This window comes from Erinaceus europaeus, chromosome 7 (genome assembly GCF_950295315.1).
Source record: "Erinaceus europaeus chromosome 7, mEriEur2.1, whole genome shotgun sequence".
Classification (NCBI taxonomy): Eukaryota; Metazoa; Chordata; class Mammalia; order Eulipotyphla; family Erinaceidae; genus Erinaceus; species Erinaceus europaeus.
In genome coordinates this window covers 88368150-88393541 of record NC_080168.1, presented here as the reverse complement: position 1 = coordinate 88393541, position 25392 = coordinate 88368150, and the positions used below count along the sequence as shown (strand labels likewise).

General features: G+C 43.2%; 1 long non-coding RNA gene across 3 annotated transcripts in view; it reads right to left on the bottom strand.

The window, feature by feature from the left end:
- LOC132539465 (uncharacterized) overlaps positions 1-25392 on the bottom strand; it is a 133205-nt gene that overhangs the window by 90180 nt on the left and 17633 nt on the right. The window contains exon 2 of one of the 3 annotated variants that reach the window (XR_009550776.1): positions 14724-14809. The exons of the other annotated variants lie outside the window; for them this stretch is intronic. This is a non-coding gene — a long non-coding RNA (uncharacterized LOC132539465). The remainder of the gene's footprint in view (positions 1-14723; positions 14810-25392) is intronic. 3 annotated transcript variants of the gene reach the window in all.

Here is a 25392-nt window from a genome sequence, read left to right as displayed (position 1 = left end):
GCGGGTTAAGCACCCGTGGTGCAAAGCGCTAGGACTGGCATGAGGATCTGGGTTCAAGCCCTCGGCTCCCCACCTACACAGGGAGTCGCTTCACAAGCGGTGAAGCAGGTCTGCAGGCATCTCTCTTTCTCTCCCCCTGTCTTCCCCTCCTCTCTCCATTTCTCTCTGTCCTATCCAACAACAATGACATCAATAACAACAACAATAATAACTACAACAATAAAACAACAAGGGCAACAAAAGGGAATAAATAAATATAAAAAAAAAAAAGAAATGCTTCTGTATAGCAAAAGAAACCACCACTCTTACAGAATGGGAGATAAAAGGTTAATAACCAAAATATACAAAGACATGATTACATGAATCTTAATTGAATCTGGAATCTAGATATTTCCTGGCTACCTAGACAAGCATATTCTGTCTGATTCAGAAATACAAGTACTATTTCCTACTTTTGATGAAACGGTCTATAGTATCCTCCTACAACTATGTAATTTTCTCTCTACTCTTTTAGCCTTCTTCAATTGTACCCCCACATAACAGTTATGGGCTTTCATATATATATGGGCATCTTCTTGACATACAGCATTAAGCTCCCTCCCTCCATCCTAGCCTGTTTCTTTTCCTTCCATCCTTTCCTCTTTCTTCTTTCTTCCATCCTCTATTTCTTTTTCTTTCTTTGTTAAAATTTACTTATTCATTAATAAGTGTGAGAGAGAAACAGATAACTCGGAGGTAACTCTGGCATAAGGTTGCTAGGCATAGGACTCAGGACCTTATGCTTTAGAATCAAACACTGTTCACTGAGTTACCTCCTTGGCTGTCCCCAGCACCCCGCCTTTTTTTTTTCTTTTTAAACAAGTCTAGGGGTGGAGAGATAACATAATGTTTATGTTTTGTTGGCACATAGGTATCTCATACCTGAGGCTCTAAGGTCCCAAATTCAATCCACAAAACCACCATAAGCAAGAGCTAATTAGTGCTCTGGTCTCAATCTCTCGAATTAACATAAAGTAAAGAAAAGTCTGCCCCTTTGTGGCTGTGTCTGCTTATGATGATGATATTTTTTCAAGTTTAGGACAGTTGCTAGGTATATATACTTCCTTAGTGGAAACCTCAAGGTCATCTAATTTTTGCATATCTCTATTGTCTCTCCCACTACAGATCTTTACAAATAAGAGTACCTGCCAAGTTTATCCACTAAAATCTTGATGGAATCCATCCTCACTTGGCCACAACTGTCAAATCCATTGCTTTTATGGCCATAATCCATTGCTTTTATGGCCAAATCCACTGCTTCCTTTTGGCCTTGAATCCAGGTTCTGCGTAAGACTGTTGGCGAGTGACTGGAATTGCCCTTTCATTTTCATCTATGTTTATGCTAATGAATGCTTCACTGAAGCATCTAGTATTCATGAGAACCATCATTAGTTATAGGTCTGCCAGGTGTCTACCTTTGAGTTGAGTAACTTTACATGTATCACCGCATTTACTTCTGTATGGGGAAGAAAACTCATTTCCCCTCTATGCTTCAAAGTTTTCTGTTAGGGATATTATCAGGAAAAGTATATTAAATAAGAGTAAGATTTTCTTAGATGCAGATTTAAGTTGGTACCATCTCCACTGGTGAGTCAATAGTGACTTAGTTATGTTTTTTCCCTGGTACAAAGAAGACACTCTTACAAATGAAATGACCAGAGTTGGTCAATGGCACACCCAGTAGAGTGCACACATTACCAAATTCAAAGACCTGGGTTCAAGTCCCCAGTTCTTACCTGCAGGTGAAAGTGGGGAAGAAAAGGGGAGAGTTTCACAAACTTTGAAGCAGTGCTTCAGATGTCTCTTTCCTGCTCCCTAACTCTCCCCTTCCTCTACATTTTTCTATCTCTATTAAAAAAAAAGTAAGGGAGTCGAGTGGTGGATCGAGTAAGGATCCCGGTTTGAGCCCCCAGCTCCCTACCTGCAGGGGAGTCGCTTCAGAAGTGGTGAAACAGGCCTGCAGGTGTCCATCTTTCTCTCCCCCTTTCTGTCTTCCCCTCCTCTCTCCATTTCTCTCTGTCCTATCCAACAACAACGACAACATCAATAATAATGACTACAACAAGGGCAACAAAAGGGAATAAATAAATAAATATTTTTTAAAAAATTTTAAAAAGTGGGGTGGGGGGAATGGCCAGTAGGAGTACTGTATCTGTCATGCAGACACTGAGCTCCAACAATAACCCTGGTGGCAATTAAAGAAAATAAATAATTATAAGAAAGAAATTGCCTGTATAAATGTAGATTCCCCTTTCAAAGGGTGAGGTGTGTATGTAAGCTATAGGAAAACATATAAAGCATGTTTATTTATACTTTTAAGATCTTCTCTAGTGTCTACTCTTTCTTAAAATAATCTTTATGCCATAAGCTCACCAAACTTAGCAACAACAACAACAACAAAAAAGCAAATGACCCAGTCCAAAAGTGGAGAGAGGACATGAACAGAATATTCACTATAGAAGAGACACAGAAGGCCAGTAGACATGAGAAAAATAGTTCCAGGTCACTGATTGTCAGAGACATGCAAATAAAGAGATACCATGCCACCCCTGTGAGACTGTTATACAACAAAAATGACAGCAGCAACAAATGCTGGAGAGGTTGTGGGGACAAAGAACCCTCCTGTATTGCTGATGGGAATGTAAATGGGTCCAACCCCCATGGAGAGCAGTGTGGAGAATTCTCAAAAGGCTAGAAATGGACCTTCTTTATGACCCAGTAATTCCTCTCCTAGGGATATATCTTAAGACTCAGTCATACCCATCCAAAAAGATATATTTACATCTATGTTCATAGCAGCACAATTTGTAATAGCCAAAAGCTGGAAGCAACGCAGAGGCCAACAACAGATCAATGACTAAGAAAGCTGTGGTATGTATACACATGGAATACTACTCAGCTATTAAGAATAATGAACACATCTAGAAGGAATTATGTTAAGTGAAGTAAGTCTGAAAAACAAAGACGAGTATGGGATGATCCCACTTAATGTAGAATAGCAATGGTAGGGACTGCCCCACTCTCTGAAGGGAGGCTGGGTCAACATACTCTGCCACTCGAGGAAGATGGGTTCTGAAATGAGTGCAGCCTAGAATAGAATGTTCCTTGCTGTGACCATAGAATGTGAGCTCAGACCTACAGAGATGCAGAGGTTACACAGGCTCCTGTGCTGAATATAGGCCCCAGACAAAATGGATGGGACTGGGGTCAGGTGGTAGCTCAGTGGGTTAAGCACACATAGCACAAAGCGCAAGGACTGCTGGAAGGATCCTGGTTAGAGCCCCTGGCTCCCCACCTGCAGGGGGGTTGTTTCACAGGCGGTGAAGCAGGTCTGCAAGTGTCTATTTTTCTTTTCCCCCTCTGTCTCCCCTCTTTTCTCAGTTTCTCTCTGTCCTATCCAACAACAACAACAACAACAGCAATGATAACAACAATAATAATGACAACAACAAGGGCAACAAAATGGGGAGAAAATGGCCTCCAGGAGCAGTGGATTTGTAGTGCAGCCACCGAGCCCCAGCAATAACCCTGGAGGCAAAAAAAAAAATTTGATGGGACTTAGAAGTAACAATATTTATATACTTTACCCATATTTGAGAGCTACTCTTTGCCCAGATCCAGCTTTCTAGTCCTATTTCCAGCTCTGACACCATCTCCTGAGACAATGCCTTTAGCACTCCTGCATGTTAGCTGTCAGGCTCAGGCAAAACTTCGTAAAGTCATGGACCCCTTGGAATGTACCTAAAATAGACCTATTCGCCTTTGCCAAAATGGAAAGCCCAAATCTCAGCTGCTATATTATTACCGTTAGGTTCCCAATTATTAAACAATCTGTTCTGCTTTGTATCTTAATTCTTTTTCAGCTACCAAGTTGCAGATGATACCATGACACCAATCTGACTTCCCTGGACAGATGACCTCACCAATGTACCCTAGAACCCTACCACCTGCCCAGAGCCCTACCCCACTAGGAAAAGACATAAACAGGCTCAGAGTATGGATCAACCTGCCAACGCCCATTTTCAGCGAAGAAGCAATTACAGGTAGAAGCTGGACCTTCCACCTTCTGCACCCCATAATGACCCTGGGTCCATGCTCCCAGAGAGATAAAGAATAGGAAAGCTTCTAATGGAGGGGATGAGATGTGGAACTCTGGTGGTGAGAATTGTGTGGAATTGTAATCCCCCTTATCCTATTGTCTTGTTGATCATTATTAAACCAAGAAATGTAAAAAAAAAAAATCTTTATGCCAAAGTGGCATATTCTGCTATCCTTTACTACTTATGAGAAATACTCACTGTAGGAGAAAATAGAAGCAGGATCAGTGCTGTGAAACATCTTTCCATTTTCAATCACAGTTTTGTATAACTTAACCGGGATAATTTCTGAGAATTGCATTAGGGAATTTTACTGCAAGAACAGCATATGGTGCAGTCACACAAGCCCAGCTGATAGAGATGACTATAAACCTAGGCTATTTGTTGTAGCCTATGGGGGCCACTATAGCATAGGGGTAGAAAATGTCATCAAGCATCACATGGATATGAAGCTCTTATGTGGATCCCAGGTGCTGTGCTAGGTCCCTCACCCTTTACTTTTTCAGGTGGTCTTCACAACAGCCCTCCAAGTTGTTTAAACATTCTTATTTCAAAACCAAATATGGACTTGTTGCCCGTGCCAGGAATATTTAAACACTGCATGAAAGGAAAAATCTCTATTGTTATTCAAATGGAAAGGGGATAAAGTTCAAGTCTCTCATCTCAGGGAACTTTTATAAAGCAGGCAGAAGTTGAGGGAATGGTAAACCAAAAGATGGATCCTGGGACAAACACCATGAAGCCATTGGGTGTTCACACTTTCTGGATCATGACTTCCAGGACCCCAGTGGGCTTTCCAAGAACTCCCTCCTAAAACTAAGTTTGCAGTCTGCCTTAATTATTCTGTATTATTTTGAAGAGTCAAGACAGAAATGGGGTAGGCTGGTGTGAGTCTCTGAGTTTGTCCCTTTTTTGTCTTCCTAAATTGGTTTTAGCTTTTTAACTGTTTCTGAGTCTAATCCAGGCTACGAATATCAGGTTACCCCCTCTTTCTAGGACCATGACAGACAGCTCTGTTCTTTGGGGGCCAGGAATTCAATGTCTGTAGATCTGGAGACTAAGGCCAACGGTCCAGGAGAATTAAGGAAACAGGACTAGGTTGAAACTCAAGTCTCCTTCCCTACCGCACTGGCCTGATTACTGTACTGACCTCAGCACATTTGTCCTGACTGTTGGCTCCTCCAAAACCCCAAGTGGTTCCCCTTCTTACCTCCACATAGCTGTTCAAATGTCACCCCCTCAGCACCTTCTCTAACACTCCTATGGAAATAGTACTCCACCTCACAGTTGTTTTCCACCCTTTCCCTACCTTCTTTTGTCTCCATCATACTTATCATTTTTTGACAAAACACTTTCATTACTAGAATGCACTTTCCAAGGTGGCAGAATTTCCCCCCTCAGTTTCCTTCCCTAGATTGTGTACATTCTCAATAAGTATTTGTTGAATGAGTGAAGATAAATAACTGTCTAATGCCCAAGCCCATTCTTTTATTACCACAATATATTCTGGGCCCTTAAATCCATCATATCTTTGTTTTGTCTCTGGATTGTGTTATAATGCTGGAAATTAAAATAAATAAATGAAAAAATAAGAAATGTCTAGAGGTGACTCAATGGGCATAGTAGATGATGTGAATGAGCAAATCCCTAGCACCTCCTATGATGGAGCAGTACTTTGGTCTTTCTTTTCCATAAAATACATAAGTCTTGGGGGCAGGGTGATGGCGCACTCAGTTAAGCGCACATATCACCATGCTCAAGGATCCGGTTTGAACCCCTGCTCCCCTCCATGCAGGGAGGACATTTCATGAGTGGTGAAGCAGATCTGCAGGTCTCTCTCTCTCTCTTTCTCTCTCTTCTTCCCCTTCAAATTTTTTCTGTCCTGTCAAATAAAAGTAAAGTAGAAAGAAAAAAAGGGGCAGGCAGTGGTGCACCTGGTTAAGTGTACACACTACAGTGCGCAAGGGATTCAAGCCTGGATTCAAGCCCCTGGTCCCCACCTGCAGGAGGAAAGCTTCACAAACAGAGATGCCGGTGTCTCTCTATCTCTTTCCCTCTCTATCTTCCCCTCCCTTCTCAATTTCTCTCTGTTTCTATCCAATAATAAATAATTTTTAAAAAGAAAGAAAAATGACCATAAGGAGACATGGATTTGTAATGCTGGCATTGAGCCCCAGAGATAACCCTATTGGCAATTTAAATAAATAAATAAATAAATAAATAAATAAATAAATAAATAAATAAATAAATGTAACCGTGGGTCCGGGAGGTGGTACACCGGGTTAAGTGCACATGGTATGACGCACGAGGGACCCCCCTCAAGGATCCCGGTTCCACCCTCAGGCTCCCCACCTGCAGGAGAGTCGCTTCACAGGCAATGAAGCAGGTCTGCAGGTGTCTATCTTTCTCTCCCCCTCTCTGTCTTCCCCTCCTCCCTCAATTTCCCTTAGTCCTATCCAGTGACAATGACAAAAAGAAAAAAATGGCCACTAGAAGCAGTGGATTTGTAGTGTAGGTACTGAGTCCCAATAGTAACTCTTGAGGCAAAAAAAAAAAAAAAAAAAAAAAGGGACTGCATTCAGTATTGTATAGGAAAAGCAAAATAGACCTGATCTATTCTGAGCCTGGCAATCCAACCACAGCAATTCTTGCCTTTAGCAAAAAAAAGGTGCATCACTAGATAAAAATGAACTGTTGTGTGCTGTGCAGAAAAAAAAAATAAACCTGTTTATCTTTGGCTGTGTTTCCATCTCAATTGCTTGCCTGCCAGGAGAGCCAGCCCTGGTACAGATTAACAAATGACGTATACACTGTATGTACAGCACAGGTGGGCTCTCAGATACCTAGGAGTCAGAGAGAAAAACCACAAGAGTTTCATTGGTAGATAGGATGGGGTTTGCAAAAGTCATCCAAAAAGAAGTTTCCATCCAAAAATCTTTCTCATGCGAGTATTGCCAAAAAGGGATGTTATCTATTATCATTGTTGTTGTTATTACTATTAGTGAATTAATAAAAAGCATTTTATCTTATTTTTTATATAAAATGGAAATATTGACAAGACCATAAGAGGGGTACAATTCCACACAATTCCCACCACCAGCACTCTGTGTGCAACCCCCTCCCTTGAAAGCATTCCTATTCTTTTTTAAAAATATGTTTATATTTATTTATTTTCCCTTTTGTTGCCCTTGTTGTTTTGTTGTAGTTATTATTGTTGTTGATGATGTCATCATTGTTGGATAGGGCAGAGAGAAATGGAGAGAGGAGGGGAAGACAAAGGAGGAGAGAAAGACAGACACCTGCAGAACTGCTTCACTGCCTGTGAAGCAACTCCCCTGCAGGTGGGGAGCCGGGGCTCAAACCGGGATCCTTACTCCGGTCCTTGCGCTTGGCGCCACGGGAGCTTAACCCACTGCGCTACCGCCTGCCTCCCTGCCCTTGTTTTTTTATTGTTGTTATTATTGTTGTTGTTATTGATGTCGTCATTGTTGGATAGGACAGAGAGAAATAGAGAGAGGAGGGGAAGACAGAGAGGGGGAGAGAAAGATAGATACCTGCAGACCTGCTTCACCACCTGTGAAGTGACACCCCTGTAGGTGGGGAGCCAGGGGCTCTAACAGGGATCCTTACGCCAGTCCTTGCTCTTCAGGAGACTCACGAGTCGTGCGCTTAACCCAATGCACTACCACCCAACTCCCAGCTTTCCTATTCTTTATTCTTCTGGGAGTATGGACCCAGGATCATTATGGGGTGCAGAAGGTGGAAGGTCTGGCTTCTCTAAGTGCTTCTCCACTGAACACGGGCATTGGCAGGTTGAACCATACTCCCAGCCTGCCTCTCTCTTTCCCCAATGAGACAGGGCTCTGGGGGTGTGGTGCTCCAGGACACACGGATAGGGTCATCTCCCCAGGGAAGTCAGGTTGGCATCAAGGTAACATCTGCAACTTGGTGGCTGAAAAAGAATTAAGATAGAAAGCAGAACAAATTGTTGACTAATCATGAACCTAAAAGCAAGACTACTGCAGATGACATTTGGGAGTCTCCATTTTGGAAAAATGTTAGTAGGCCTATTTGAGGTATATTCCAGGGGCCTGAGCCTGAGCCATGCAGGTGAACCCAAGGTATTTTCTGGGGAGATGATGTCATATTTGGAAGGCATTTTATCTTACACACACTTACCTCCCTCTAAAAATCAGTGGGTTGGATTCTGGTAGCAAACATTTGACTAGTGAAACTATAGTTACCACAAAGCTGGAAGAAATTGTGCCATGCTCTTGCCTGCGCTCCACTCTGGTGTTCAGACGCAGGAAAGGTTACTGCCTGAGGCGGCCGTTTTCTCTACCTCCACGTGGCCCAACCTGCTTCTCTAACACCCAACTCTGAGGTGCCAGCGCGAATAAAGATTTGCGTTTCCTCTTCGCTCCGGACCCTCTCTCTTCTCTGCGCCCACGCACTACAACATCTGGCTCTACAACAATATTTTTTAAAAAGAAGGAAAGAAGAAAGAGAGAAATACAAGAAATTGCAGGGGAGGGAGTCCAGCGGTAGCACAGCGGGTTAAGCACACATGGCACAAAACGCAAGGACCTGCTTAAGGATCCCGGTTAGAGCCCCCGGCTCCCCACCTGCAGGGGAGTCACTTCAAAGGCAGTGAAGCAGGTCTGTGGGCATCTCTCTGTCTCTTTTCCTCTCTATCTCTCCCTTTCTCAATTTCTCTCTGTTTCTATCCAATAAGAAAGGAAGGAAGAAAGAAAGGGAAAGATTGCAAAAAGGGGCGGAGGGTAGATAGCATAATGGCAAACAGACTCTCATGCCTGAGGCTCCAAATTCCCATGAGAAAAAAGAGTTACAGGGGCTAGGTGGTGGCGCTCTCTGCTGAGCACACATATCACAGTGCACAAGGACCCAGTTCAAGCTCTGAGTTTCTGTCTGCAGGGGGAGAAGCTTCCCAAGGGATGAAGCAGTGCTGACAGTGTCTCTCTGTCTCCTCCTCCCACCTCAGTTTCTCCCTGTCTCTATGCAATAAATGAATAAATAAAAAATTAAAGAAATAAGAATAATAAAAGGTTGTGTGCAGTAAATAAAATGTTGGGCTTTTCTGAATAAGGGCAAGAGACTGGAAAACTTTTTTTTTTTTTTGAGACTGGCAAACTTTAATGATGACTCTTTAGTCACTGTCAGGCCACCCTATCACCTGGGGCCCTAGTCCGGGAATCCTGGGATTCCCACATAAACACGATGAGCCTAGACCTTGAATAGATACCTCTTGTTGAATATGGGTCCCAGATCAGATCAGATCGATGGGGTTTACAGTCAACAATATTTATACACCTTTCCCATATTAGGGAGCTACTCTCTTCCCTGATCCAGCTTTCTGGTCCTTTTTCCAGCCATGACATCATCTCCCCAGACAATAACCTGGGTCTACCTGCATATCAGATGTCAGGATCAAGCAAAAACTAATAAAGTCATGGGCCCTTTGGAATATAACTAAAATAGACCAACTAGCTATTTCCAAAATGGAGACCCCAAATCATCTTCTGCAACATTCCATGTTGGTATGCTTTTAAAAACCCCTACTGTTTCATTTGGTTTAAATCCCCCTGCTTAACACTGCATAAAAAAAAAAAAAAAGAAATTGTGCCATCCTTTCACAAGGATGGCAGGATGGATCTTTCATGGTGCCAAGCAGATCTGGAGCCTGATGTCAACTCGGGTTTGAAAACGAATTTTCTATTGATACATGCTGGCAAATCAACAGTATCTCTTGGCACCGGAAGGTGAATTCAAGATTTTTTATGGAGGTTTATATACTGATTAATGAAGGGAAAATAAGGGAAAGAGAGAGAGAGAGAGAGAGAGATCAAACTGAGGGCTTTATCCACTGCATCACCTCCTAGGCCTGGAATTAGAGATTTTTAACTACAGTCACTATGTTCATCACTTTTCTTTTTCATGACCTATGTGCTAAATGTGAAATTATCTTACAGAAACATTAAAATGTAAACACATTAAAGTGACATGAAACCAGTTCCATCACCAGAACAAATTCAGTTGCCATCAACACAGTTTCAGAGTTGCTTAGTTTCACACTCATGCCATTTATATGGAAAGTCAAAGTATGCCAATTACCATCTTAGATGCATAATTCTTAAATAAATCGTGCTAAGTTTAAGTTCTTTTAAAGCAGGAATAAATAATTACATGTGCCCACACAGCACCTATTTCAGTCTCAGCAAATATGTCCTTTTCCTTCAATAGACTATGTGATTTACTAAGAAAAGGAATTTTTCCTTATGTCCAATATCTAAGATGCATTTAGCACAAAGCAATGTTAAATATCCATTCATACATTTATTTTATAAATGAAGTATCAACTGGAAATAATAACAACTTATGAAAATTAAATTTAACTTAACATTGAGGTTCTTGGGACTCATCATTAAAATAACCATAGGTTTAAAAAAAGACTATAGAGTCAAATATTTTACAACAAGAGGTACTGACAGGTCTAAAGATGTAATTCTGAATTTGCTTCTGAGGGGAAGGTGGTTGGAGGAAAGCTACCCATTATGGGCTTTATTTCCCTACTCCATCTTGAAGAGTCTTTAAAGAAAATGAACAGCTATGGGGACAGGGGGTGGTGGTGCGCCTGGTTGAGTGCATGTGTTACAAAGCACAAGGACCCAGGTTTGAACCCCTGGTCCCCATCTGCAGGGAGAAAGCTTTGCGCGTGGTGAAGCAGAGCTGCAGGCATCTCTCTGTCTCTCTCCCTCTCTCTATCACCCCCTTCCCTCTCAATTTCTGGCTGTCTCTATCCAATAAACAAATAAAGATTTTTAAAATATGTAAAAAAAAAAAAAAAAAAGAACAGCTGGATTAATAGACAAGTTTTGCAGCTTTCTCTTCTTTTGTAGATATATTTTAGTATGCATATGACTTTAATGGTGGAAAATAACTGCCAATCTCCTGATGTGTAATATATTTTAAATACATATTTTCCCCTTAAGCCCATGTTAAATTTTCTATCCAGTATTAACTCAGCACGTGTCCTATTTCCTTTTTTCCTTTTTTAAACCTCTAGGGTTATTGCTGGGGCTTTGTGCCTGCACCATGAATCCACTGCTCCTGTGGTCATTTTTTGATTTTATTTTTGATAGGACAGAGAGAAACTGAGGTGGGGGCGGTGAATAGAGAGGGAGAAAGGAAGAAACCTGCAGACTTGCTTCACCACTTGTGAAGTGACCTCCTCGCAGGTGGGGAGCTCAAATAGGGATCCTTGTGCGGGTCTTTATGCTTCATACTTAGTGCACTTAACCTGGTGCGCCACCTCTGGCTCCCCCCCCCCCCCCCCGCCCCGTCTTATTTCCTTTCCTTGGTGTAAATTTTTTTCCATTCTTCCTCCCTCCCTTCCTTCCTTTCTTTCTTTTTATGGTTGTGCTGGCACTAGGAATCCACCACTCCTGGCAGCCATCTCCACCCCACCCCGCCCCCCAACCACCGCCACCACTTTTACCCCTTCCTGTTTGATAGTACAGACAGAAATTTAGAGGAGGAAATAGAGAGGGAGAGAGAGAAGGCACCTGCAAACCTGCTTTGCCACTCATGAAGCTTCCCCCCTGCAGATGGGGATCAGGGAGGCTCGCACTTAGGACCGTGCACATGTGTGCCCAAGTGGGCGTGGCACTAACCAAGCCCTACAGCCTCTTTCATCACTAATCCTTAAGATTAATATTGTACTAGGAGTCGGGCGGTAGCGCAACAGGTTATGTGCAGGTGGCGCAAAGTGCAAGGACCTGCGTAAGGATCCCAGTTCGAGCCCCGGCTTCCCACCTGCAGGGGAGTCGCTTCACAAGCAGTGAAGCAGGTCTGGTCTGCAAGGTGTCTCCTGTCTTCCCCTCCTCTCTCCATTTCTTTCTGTCCTATCCAACAATGACAACAATAATAACTACAATAATAAAACAACAAGGGCAACAAAAAAGGAATAAATTTTAAAAAGATTAATATTGCACCACCTAAATTAATGTAGATGTATAAGGAAATGTTGGTCCATAAATGTCTATTTCTTTTTAAATAAGTCATTAATATTTTCTCTTTATGGTTATATGGCCTTTAAAGAGCCTTGAAGACCATTTTTTTCTTAAGATTTTTTAAAAATTAAAATGTGTGGAATTCAACTGCTTTGGGCATTCAATTTTTATATTTTAAATGTATGTAGGGGGCCAGGTGGTGGTGCACCTGGTTAAGCGCACACATTACAGTGAGCAAGGACCCGGGTTCGAGCCTCTGATCCCCACCTGCAGAGAGAAAGTTTCACAAGTGGTGAAGCAGGGCTGCAGGTGTCTCTCTGTCTCTCTCCCTCTCTATCTCTTCGTGAGCGGTGAAGCAGTGCTATAGGTGCCCTCCCTCCCTCTTTCACTCATTCTCCCTCTCCATCTCCCCCTCCTTTCTCAATTTCATTGCCTATCAAATACAAAGAAAACTAAAAAAATACACTAGCTTAAATGATAATAATACCAATAAATAAGTAAATAAATAAGTTAAAAAATATTAAAGTAAATAAGTAAAAAAATATTAAAGTCAATTGGCTCCGCAAGGAACAGCCTGAGGATCCCAGTTCGAGCCCCCAGCTCCCCACCTGCAGACGGTGAAGCAGGTCTGCAGGTGTCTGTCTGTCTTCACAGAAAAATGAACTGAGCAGGAAACGGGAAAAGTCCATTTGGAGAAGTTGTAAACTGTGTGTTGTAGTAAACTGTGTATTGTGGTGTTATTTTGCCATCTTGTGGACATGGTATAGAATGCACCCCAGACCAGAATACTTGAGTAACTTAAAATGGAATCTTTAAATATCAGTAAATATTCATGTAAACAAGTCACTGGAATTATTTTAAGATGGCCTTTTTCTTCTTTTTGCCTCAAAGTAACAAACTTTCGTTCTAGAATCTGGGATGTTCTAAGTCAAGATGCTAGCTGATTTGGTGTGTAAGACCTATTGTCTCTAGAGGGATAAACAATAGGAAAGCTTCCAATAGAGATGGGACGGGATGCTGAATTCTGGTAGTGGGAATTGTGTGGAATTGTACCCTCTTGTCCTATGGTTGTCGATCATTATCAAATCAATAGTAATGAAAAACTAGATGAAGCTGTGTCCTTCAGGACAAGATGAATGGAACTGGAGGTGATGACTATGCTTAGTGAAATCAGTAAAGAGATGAAAGTCAACTACCAGATGGTTTCACTCATATGTGAAATCTAAAGAGCTGATTTACATGAACTTGCCAAAAAAATAAAATCCAAACAAGACAGAAGCAAGCAAACTGTTTGTAAGACTTAGGAGAACTATGACGGTTATCTTTGGGAAGTAGGAACATATGTATATGTAACTCTGGTGGTGGGTGTGGTGTGGAACTATACATTATAATCTGATAATGTTGTAACATACTATTAATAACAGATAAAAATGTTTTTTAATTTTAAAAAAATTTTATTTTCCCTTTTGTTGCCCTTCTCTTTTTATTGTTGTTGTTGTTATTGATGTCGTCGTTGTTAGATAGGACAGAGAAATGGAGAGAGGAGGGAAAGACAGAGAGGGAGAGAGAAAGATAGACACCTGCAGACTTGCTTCACTTCTTGTGAAGCGACTCCCCTGCAGGTGGGGAGCCTGGAGCTCGAACCGGGATCCTTAGGCCGGTCCTTGCGCTTTGCGCCACCTGCACTTAACCTGCTGCACTACCGCACGATTTCCCCCCAAATAATGTTTTTTAAAAGACCCACTGTCTCATTCATAGAGGACAGTCTTCTTCTGTGTCTTAAACTGGAGGAAAGGTCTCGTGGAAAGCTCAAAAGGCAGTTCCTTTGCTGGTTATGTCCATAAGAAAGTACATAGAACCTTGGAGAACTTCCACATCCAAGAGGTTGCAAACTACTGTGCCCAATTTGCCATGTGGGAGACAAGGGATGTATCTCTATGTGAAATAACCTCATCAACACTACACACATGTAAAGACTGACTGGCTTTGCTCAACCAATATTTACTGTGAACCTGCTGGAGTAAGTGTGGCACTAAGTGCAGCCGTAGAACTCTGAACAGTGAGTGTCTGCTCTTGACTTTACAGGCCAGCAGAGGAGGCCAATGCCAGACAGAGAGCACCACAGATCCTCCCTGGAATGTAATGGGATAAAACACTCCATCGGGGGGCTGGGCGGTAGCGCAGTGGGTTAAGCACACAGGGCGCAAAGCACAAGGACCGGCTTAAGGATCCAGGTTCCAGCCCCTGGCTCCCCACCTGCAGGGGGGTCGCTTCATGAGTGGTAAAACAGGTCTGCAGGTGTCTTTCTCCCCCCTTCTCTGTCTTCCCCTTCTCTCGATTTCTCTCTGACCTATCCAACAACAATAACAGCAAAAGCGGTAATAATAACAATAGCAATAATAAACAACAAGGGGCACGAAAAGGGAAAAAATGGCCTCCAGGGGCAGCTGTGGATTCCAGTGCCGCACTGAGCCCCAGCAATAACCCTGGAGGCAAAAAAAAAAGTCTCTGCTTATGCTAACTTCTTCAACAGAGTGGTTAGAAAATGTGAACCCACTTATGAGGCTGGTGCTGTGTTTCTCTTAGTCCAGCTGGCCTGGAGTCGCTCTCCCACTGCACAAGTAGAGTATTCCAATGGAGAACCTTCCCAGAAAGTGAAAAAGAGAAAACAGAGACTCTCATTCTTGAGGCTCTGAAGTCTCAGGTTCAATCGCCGGCACCACCATCAGCCAGAGTTGAGCATTGCTCTGGTTAAACATAATAATTACTTATTTATTAAAATAAACAGAGAAAAACAAAAACATCACAGAATAAAAAAAAAAAAAATCAATGCCAGAGCAGCTATGTGGTGATCCTGGTGCAGCCCCAGGAACAATACATGAGAGCACTAAGGCACTGGGGGACAAAACTACAGTGCTGCGTGTGTTGGGGGGGGGTGTTTCTCTGTCTCTGTGTGAAAATAAAAAGCAGCCTGTTGTGAAGCCTGGCAATGACATGGAAGGAAAGGAAACTAGTGGCCGTGACACATGTCTGGCTGAGACCATGGGGGAAACTAGGAGATCAGCTCGTAAGCCCCAGGGAGGAGCAGCATGTGGCTCCCTGATTGGCACCTGGCTGCCCCTGCTCATGTGAGTTCCTCATAATGTGATTTTTGTCACTGGGGCCATGACTGCCACATAACCCACCCCTGGCAGGCCATCAGTCAGGCTGCTCCTCCAATTGGTCTGTTTTCACAAGGACCCCAAGAGATAGAGCCCTGAGAGGCCTGTAGCTGACACGTGTCAGAGTGTCACCACATTGATCGTGTTCCTGTGGCTGTGGACTGGGAGCCTGTGTTGGGAGCCACCCCCATCATGCTGTCAGACACCCTCAGTCTAAAGGTTTGCCTTTGACAGAGGAGGCAGCAGCAGCAGAAGAAGAATCCCATTCACTCACGAGCATCTACTTTATAACCAAGACTCAACTCAGCAAAGACTTGTTGTTAAAATTCGGAGGCTCCAGCTGCCCGGGCTAGCTTCATGGGCGGGTAACAGAGACGACCAGAGACATACGGCTGGGCAGGGAAGCTGTATTTCTTTATTCAGGAACAACGATTCATAAACTAAGACAAACTAATCACCAAACAGAACTCTGCTGTCTCTTTGCGGCAGGCGGCGCAAGCACTCTCTCTTTTTCTCCAACTCTGGAACTCTGGAACTCTGGAACCCTGGAACTCTGGCCCTCTCTCTGGGTTCCCAGGGGCGGGGCCAAGCGGGCCGTGAAACTAACAGGACTGATCCAATTCTCTTGGCGGGGGAGAACTAGAACAACCCAATGTAAAGCATATAACAACCAAGACTCAACTCAGCAAAGACTTTGGACAAGGAGGTGGCCCAGAATACAGGACTTCTATGTGTGAGGTCACACCCTGGTGTGATCACAAGCTTTGCTCCTTTATTTAATTTTGGGAAAAAGTTGTGTGTTCTCATTCCTATACATAAATAAGGAATAAATAAACAAAAAAGTTCAAAATACTTTCTTTTTTTTGCTTCCAGGGTTATTGTTGGGGCTCTGTGCCTGCACCATGAATCCATTGCTCCTGGAAGCCATTTTTCCCCCTTTTGTTGCCCTTGTTGTAGCCTTGTTGTGGTTATTACCGTTGTTGATGTCGTTCGTTGTTGGATAGGACAGTGAGAAATGGAGAGAGGAGGGGAAGACAGAGAGGGAGAGAGAAAGACAGACACCTGCAGACCTGCTTCACCACTTGTGAAGCGACTTAAAGGGTTTACAGTTGTGGAAATTAACAGTTGTTTCAATCCCTGAGTTGGAGCTCAGTGGTTTAAAAGCCTCTTTTTTTTTCTTCCCTGTAGGCTATGGGAGCCTGAGGGCTTTTAAACTATCAATAGGCTTCTTAGCTTAATCACTGACTCCTGACCAAGAGATAAAGCAGGGTGTGACAGAGATAATCCAGTGGTTATGCAAAGAGACTTTCACAGCCCCTCAGCTATGCCACCGAGGTATAGGTCTTCTCCTGAGTTTCCTGGTTATATCTCTGTCCCCTGGTGTCCCTCCCTGTTGCTGCTCCAGATTCTGAGGGTAGTAGCAATAGAGACTCAGAGTTGCACTTGGTGAGTCTCTGGGGAGTCCTCTCCTCCCTTAAGCTGTCCCCTTGTTGGTGGAGCAGACTGGAGGTGGTGTCTCAACTGATAAACTGCTGAACTGTTAGCAGTCACTTAATCTCTCCTTAGGATCCTGTCTCCTCTCTGTCACCAGCCACACATGTTTGTACTCACGGGTGATTTACTGGGTTCCTGTGGTCATTCTAGTCCTGTCTTGTTTCGTTCCCGGGTGGTCTCCTTTGGTATTCCTAGTTGATCCAGGAGAAGAGAGGAGAGGAGAGGAGAGGAGAGGAGGGGAGGGGAGGGGAGAGGAGAGGAGAGGAAGCGATCTGCTGCTCGTAGCTCTGCCTCCGGAAGTCGAATCCTCGCCCTTGTTGTTTTATTGTTGTAGTTATTATTGTTGTTATTGATGTCATTGTTGGATAGGATAGAGAGACATAGAGAGAGGAGGGGAAGACAAAGAGGGGGAGAGAAAGATGGACACCTGCAGACCTGCTTCACCGTCTATGAAGCAACTCCCCTGCAGATGGGGAGCCCAGAACTGGAACCAGGATTCTTATACCGGTCTTTGCGATTTGCGCTCTGTGCGCTTCACCTGCTGCGCTACTGCCCAACTCTCCAAATATCTTTTTTAATTAGTATTTTATTAAACAAGCAATGATTTATAAAACAGTGGTCACTGGTTTATTTGTGTTTTGCTTGAGCTTGATTCTTCAAAGATGTTTCAAAAGCCATCATCATGGAGTGGTCTGCCAATGTTTTATTTTATATAGTTGATGGTTCCTTATCTAATGTCCATGTTTTTGTTTGTTCTATTTGGAGTTGACTTTTGTGCATGGTGATATGTGGTGGTCCTGTTTCATTCCTCTGCATGTTTCAACCCAATTTCCCCAACAGCATTTGTTGAAAAGACTCCCCCCCCCAACCCCAATTGATGTTTTGGACCTCCTTTGGTGTAGGGACCTATTTCTGGGCCCTCAATTGTATTCCACTGGTCTCTGTCTATATTTTCGTTCCAGTAGCAAGAAGTCTTGATTATAATAGTCTAGTAGTATAATTTGAGGTCAGAAAGTATGATGTATTCATTCTTGTTTGGTTGGTTTTCAGGGTTTATTTGATGATGTTTAGCATTATTCTATTTCAGATAAACTTTTGTTCCACTTGATCTGTTTCCTTAGAGAATTTCAGTAGAACACTGATAGAGACTGCAAGGACCAGCATAAGAATCTGGGTTCGAGCCCCGGCTCCCCACCTGCAGGGGAGTCGCTTCACAGGCAGTGAAGCAGGTCTGCAGGTGTCTATCTTTCTCTCCCCCTCTCTGTCTTCCCCTCCTCTCTCCATTTCTCTGTCCTATCCAACAATGACAACACCAATAACTACAACAATAAAACAACAAGGGCAACAAAAGAGAATAAATAAATATTTTTAAAAATCTCCTATAACACATGACTCATTTCTTCATTGACAGGAGTGGACCTAGAAAATGGTTTGGGATATTTTGTCACCTGGGATTTTTAAGATGAGCCTCTCAAACACTCCCAAATGCTGCTTTCTCTCTGTACTATCCAACAGCAATGACAGCAATAAGAACAACAATAACTACAACAATGATAAACAAGGGCAACAAAAGGGAAAAAAAATAGCCTCCAGGAGCAGTGGGTTCCTAGTGCAGGTACTGAGCCCCAGCAATAACCCTGGAGGATAAAATAAAGAAAGAAAGAAAGAAAGAAAGAAAGCCTACTAAAGTAAAATTAAAAGCAGACATATTTACAAATTAGTAAACAAACAATGCAGGACCCTAGAGTGTCTGGAAAATGAATAAACAACTATACTACTATACTACAAAGGAATAATAAGACAATCACAGAATGCCATTATCATCACACCCCATTCTCTCATCTACCTCAATCTCCCTAAGTCACTCTCTTTCTCTCTGACTTAATGCAAGAAGGAATCCATCATCATCAGTGGAATCCCACATGCCCTTATTTCTAGAGATACAGTAATGGCTAAATAAAAAATAAATTCTTCATGTCAATTCACTCAATAACATAGGAGAAGAAAACATTTCCTGAACAATTAGTGTCATCATCACGTCAAAATTCACCCTGTAAAAATCCAGCGATCTCAAAAACCCATGAAATGCATATACACAGCTGGGATTGCAGTGTTTTGCTGCCCCCCATGTGGACATGCTGAGAATACATCCAACTAGAGAAATTAGTCTAAACACATTTTTTAAAATATTTATTTATTTTCCCTTTTGTTGCCCTTGTTTTATTGTTACTGATGTCGGCTTTGTTAGATAGGACAGAGAGAAACAGAGGAAGGTAAGACAGAGGGGGAGAGAAAGACACCTGCAGACCTGCCTCACCACCTGTGAAGCGACTCCCCTGCAGGTGGGGGGGCGGGGGCTAGAACGGATCCTTATGCAGGTCCTTGTGCTTTGCGCCACGTGTGCTTAACCCGCTGCGCTACCGCCCGACTCCCAACACATTTTTTTAGGTATTAATAATTATAAATGTAACATCAGGGGAAGATAATGGAGCTACTGGGGAAGGTTGCACATTGCTGGAGAGTAGGTCTTAAGCATCTGAAGGCCCTGGATATTTCCCTGTTTGTGCTGAGTCAGACTAGTGTTCTGGATCTCTTGTCCAAGGGTTCAGTCCACAAGTATAATTTGGAATACATGGGTATGTATCCAAAATAGTGATCATAAATTGCTCAGAAAAGAAGGACACTGTGTAAATACACACATAATAGAACAGAATTATCAGGAGAAAGACAGCTTTTCTGCTCCTTAGGGGATAACCTTGAATTTGATTTCAAAGACTACCTTTTTTAATCCATTTTTGTAATGGATCAGTGATTGCTCCGACTTTATTCTTAAACCTGTAACTTTATTTATATTTTTAATTCATATTTTCTTCACCTCTTCTTGCTTTAAATATAAAGGTATAGGGGGCCAGGAGGTGGTGTACCTGGGGTGGTAAGCCTGGTTCAGTGCACAGGTTCAAGCCCCTGGTCCCCACCTGTAGGGGAAAAGCTTCATGAGTAGTGAAGCAGGGATGCAGGTGTCTGTCTTGTCCCCTCACTATATCCCTCCTCAACTTCTCTCTGTCTCTAATTACAAATAAATAAAAAAATATTTTTAAAAGATAAAAAGGTATAAACTTCCATGCTCTAGAGGCAGGGATGGCCTGAATCAGAAGACTAGCAGATTTGATGTCATGGAGAACCCACTGACTTCTTCACCGACGCCTATGGTCTGCTGGCTTCTAGGCAGACAGAAAGAGATAATGTCTATTTTAAATCATTTTCACCTTATATATAAAACAACTTCACTAAAAACATGGAGACTAATTCTGCTGGGAGAACATCTGAATAGAAAATTCAAAAATGGGACTATTAAAGAAAGCATCACCACCATCTTGGACAGAGCTTGAATTCATCATATTGTGTGTCCCTCGAGTCCTGAGTTTAAAGCCAGAACATTATCTGACATCCCCTGTTCCTGTGTTATCAATCAACCCTGGGGCTGACGAAGGTGCAGACAAATAATCAGTCAAGCCCTAAATGCAATGAAAACAATGACGGAATGCTGTGAGCTAAACTAGGGCCAGCACAATCTAGATCTCTTGTATCCAAATATCAGGATATTAATATCTAATATTGGGACTGATCACTGATAATCAACGTCTGGGTTACCACCATTCTGTAAGGTAAACATATATGTTAATAATCTCGGGTTCAAAGTTACATTCAACAGTACTAGCTGCAGATGTCAGAGTCTGGTCCTATGGAGACATGATGTATGCACACAGTGAGGTTTCAATGTGGTTGCAGGGGTTGGGGGGGGGTTGATTTTGCTTGTTGTGTGTGAAGCAGGATTTCATACCTTCAAAATCTCCTGCCCCAGGTCACTTTTTCATTCATACAGACAGAGACTGAAAGATATGAAGAGAGGGTCCAGGTGGTGGCACGCACAGTTGAGAGCACATGTACGGTGTGCAAGGGCCTGGGTCCAAGCCCCTGGCCCCCACTGACAGGGGGGAAAGCTCACAAGTGGTAGTGCTGCAGGTATCTTTCTCTCTCCTTCTCTATCTCTCCTTCTGCCTCTCATATTAAATAAATATGGCTTTAAGAAAAGAAAGGAAGGGGGAGTTGGGCAGTAGCGCAGCAGGTTACGCACACATGGCGCAAAGCTCAAGGACCGGCAAAAGGATCCCGGTTCGAGCCCCCGGCTCCCCACCTGCAGGGGAGTCGCTTCATAAGCGGTGAAGCAGGTCTGCAGGTGTCTGTCTTCCTCTCCCCCTCTGTCTTCCCCTCCTCTCTCCATTTGTCTCTGTCCTATCCAATGACATCAATAACAACAACAATAATTACTACAACAACAATAAAAACCAAGGGCAACAAAAGGGAAAATAAATGTAAAAAAAATTAAAAAAAAAAAAAGGAAGGGCAAGATGGTGGCACACCCAGTTGAGCACACATGCTATAATGTGCAAGGACCTAGATTCAAACTCCCCAGTCTCCACCTGCAGAGGGAAAGTTTCACTAGCAGTGAACAGTACTGCAAGTATCTGTCTATCTATCTACTTCTTTTTTATCCTTTTAATCTATCTACTTCTATCTCACCCTTCCCTCTAGATTTCTCTATCTAGTAAATAATAAAACAGAAAAAGGAATATTGGAAAATAAAAGATAGGACAGGGGTAGATAGCATAGTGGTTACACAAAGAGACTCTCATGCCTGAGGCTCCAAAGTACCAGGTTTAATCCCCCACACCACCATAAACCAGAACTGAACAGTGCTCTGGTAAATAATAATAATAATAAAATTAAAATAAATATGGGCAGGATTCCCAAACTAGGGTGGTACATTCGACATTCACATTCTTCCTCTTTTTGTCATTAGGAGAGGATAATCCAGGTGTATAGTTAAAAAATTATTTTCCACAATCAATAACCAGGCAGAATCAGACAGCCTATGGCTTGAGTAGGATACAGAAAAATTTGGTACTATGTTAAGGAATTAAGACCTAGAGTACTAGTTATCAGAACATACATTTGCTAAGATATCTATTGAAATTTTTTATACTGGACCAACAGGTGGTGCAATGGATAATTCACTGAACTCTCAAAAATGACTGCTGAATTCAACTGCTAGCGTTGCATGTGCAAGAATGGTCCCCTGGGGGGCCCGATGATAACGCACCAGGTTAAGTACAAATAGTGTAAAGTGCAAGGACCGGTGCAAGTATCTGAGTTTGAACCCCCAGCTTCCCACCTGCAAGGGGGTTGCTTTGCAAGGGGTGAAGTAGGTCTGCAGGTGTCTGTCTCTCCCCCTCTGTCTTCCCCTCCTCTCTCCATTTTTTTCTGTCCTTTCCAACAACAACAGCAGCAGCAACAATAAGAGCCACAACAACAATGGAGAAAAACGATGACCTCCAGAAGCAGTGGATTTGTAGTGCAGGCACCAAACCCCAGAAATAACCCTGGAGGCAAAAACAAAACAAAACAAACAAACCCTTGGGGATATGAGGAGTCTTGGGTAGTTGTAAGCATAGTGAGTGTATGAGCAAAGGGATCATCTGAGGAATGAGGCCAGGCACCACATCCGCTGGAGGTCTCAGATCAGATGCAGCTGCCCACTACACCCAAAGCTTTTCCTCTGAGAGGCTGCCTACAAGATAACCAGCTCTGGCCCTGAGGGGTTGCTGAAACACTTGCATGTGAAGGTCAAGCCATTTCTTCTTAAGATGAATGATGTCAGACTGGAGGGAGAACAGAGTTGCATGTATATTCCTCTGTTCTCTCATGCACTGCACCTTCCCGTCCTTGATTTCACACAACAGGCTGATTGAAGAAGCCCCTGAATATAGTTTTAGGGGAGGGAGTGAAGAGAAGGGAGATAGCTGAAGACAAGAGAAGGGAGGCAAAATCTAAATAAGATAATGATTGTGAAGTGGTGCTCACTTTGATAAGCACAGGGGGAGTGTAATGCAAGGCCACTGATTTACTCCTGATTGCTTTGACTTTTTAAAAAATTTTATGGGTGGGTAACCTGTCCTCAGTTTTTATTTAGGTATTAAGAAGACAAGTTCTTAGATCATTTTTGGGAGATAGTCTTTTGGTGGTAGGAATGGTGTTAATGTACACTCCTATTAATTTGTAGTCATATAAATCATTATTTAATTAATATGAAAGGGGAAAATGTATGTCTCAAACTTTTTAAAGCACAGACTGAATCTTTTTTCTTTTTTAAAAAATATTTATTTTATTTATTTATTCCCTTTTGTTGCCCTTGCTGTTTTATTGTTGTAGTTAGTATTGTTGTCATTGCTGTTGGATTGGACAAAGAGAAATGGAAAGAGGAGGGTAAGAGAGAGAGTCACCCAAATGCACCCGGAATCTTCTGTTTTGGAGAAGAAACGATATAGTGTTGGCCACCCATGGAGGCAGGCATCTTGAGATCTTGACCAGGAGACCACGGTGCCAGACCGTGTCATAGGCTGCTGTGAGATCAACAAAGACAGCACCCATCTTTAAATTCTTCTGGAATCCATTTTCAATGTAAGTTGAGAGGGCCAGGGCTTGTTCACAGGTAGATCTTCCTGGGCGGAAACCAGCTTGGGCAGGTGATAGGAATTTCTCTGTAAGATGAGAAATACATGACAGAAGCAGCCTCTCAAGGAGTTTGTAACACATGGAGAGGAGAGAAATTGGTCTATAGCTGGCAGCCAGTGTTGGGTCTTTCTTTGGTTTCAAAACCGCTATAATCTTCGCACGATGCCAAACTTTGGGCATAGACTCAGATTCCAAGATGTGGGACAGGAATGAAGCGAGCCACTTCTTTGCCACGGGGCCCAGGTTAAGAATGAGTTCTGGGGTGATGTTATTATAGCCAGCAGCTGTTCCCGGTTTAACCCTCTTCAAAGTGTCTTCCAGTTTAGACAGTGTAAAGGGAGAGAGTTTTGGAGATGGACAAGATAACTGGAAGTGGGATGACCACTCATGGGAAATTTCTCTTTTCCAGACTGGGTCGATCTTAGCACGTCCAACTTGAGTGAGGTGACTGGCCACTGAGTTTGGAGATACGGGAGGATGGGAGACGGGAGGGGGTTGGCTACCGGCACCCAGTCTGTGAAGAAGCTTCCAGGCCTTCCTACTTGAGTGGGTGAAGTTCAGACTTTCCGTGAGTTGTTGCCAGTGGGCTTGGCGTGCTGCATCCAGGGAGGCAATGAGATGGTCAGCCACATCTGGGTCGCCCAACTCATCATACTGCTTTAGTAGTTGCTCGCATTCAGCATCAAGACAAGGCGTATAGTTAGCACGTTTCCCACGAGGAATGGCTTGGGAAGCCGCTTTAAAGATGGCTTGGCGGAAGCGCCTGTAGGAATCTTCAGAGGGGATAGAGTTAATTGGAATTGCAGGAATAGATTTGTTGGTAAGATCACTGAACAGACGCCAGTTTGCTTTCTGAAAGTTCCATCTTACTTTCTCCGAGCACAGAATCAGTGGGAGCTGGAGACCAATGTGGATGATAGCTGGGCGGTGATGACTGTGCAGGAAGATCTTGAGAACTTGTTTCGTAGCGGGAAAGGCTTGGCCGTTGACTGTGCTAATCCAGCACAGGTCGGGTGACGAGTCTTTATTCCATCTAGCACTGTGAAAAGAGCCTGGCTGTTTGGGATCGTATAATAGGGAGAGGTCATTCGCTGAAGCCCAGTCGGCTAAGATAGAGCCGTCAGCTCTATCGAGTGGAGGAATATCCCCAGTCTTGGTGATGACTATTAAAGTCTCCAACGTAAACGGCTGGGTGATTCGGGTTAGGCAGGACCTCATTATCCCATGAGGCACTGGGAGGCTTATATACGTTGACGAGCTGAATAGTTCCAATAGTAATGGAGTCGTAGAAGGTCGAAGAGGCCGTATGGTAAACATCCTCAAGACACGATTTGGCGTAGATGGCTCGGCCGTGTTTAGGATGGAGATTATAGCATATTAAATCGAATCCACTGATGGTGAATCGAGCAGCTTCATCGACTGCTATATGTGTTTCTTGTAGGCAGATAACATCTGCCTGATGCTGTATCGCCAATTGACCAATAAGAACGCGTTTGGCAAAGGACAGCCCCTCAACATTAAGTTGGAGGACTCGAAGAGCAGGACCAACAGCTTGAAAGCTGTCAGGAGCTGCTTGTTGCTGGCTTTGAAAGTGACTGGGATCCATGTGGATTCAGTCGGCTAGGAAGGATCGTCAGTTTCCCCAATGAATGGGTACTCAAGAGATGCACCACGGGAAAGTCGATCCAATGCATCCCAAGTCTAGCAGATGGAGACTTGTCTCAAGTGGCCTCCCCCAGGGCTCTGTTCTGGCTCCTACGCTATTTAATATTTACATCAATGACCTTCCAGAAACTTCTTCAAGGAAGTTCATCTACGCCGATGACATCTGCTGTGCAACTCAGGCATCCAAGTTCGACATCCTCGAGGAAACACTCACGAAAGACATGTCTCTGATATTTGATTACTGTAAAAAATGGCGACTAATCCCAAGCACTGCAAAAACGGTATCATCTGTTTTCCATCTACACCATGCCTCGGCCTCGCGTGAGCTTAATG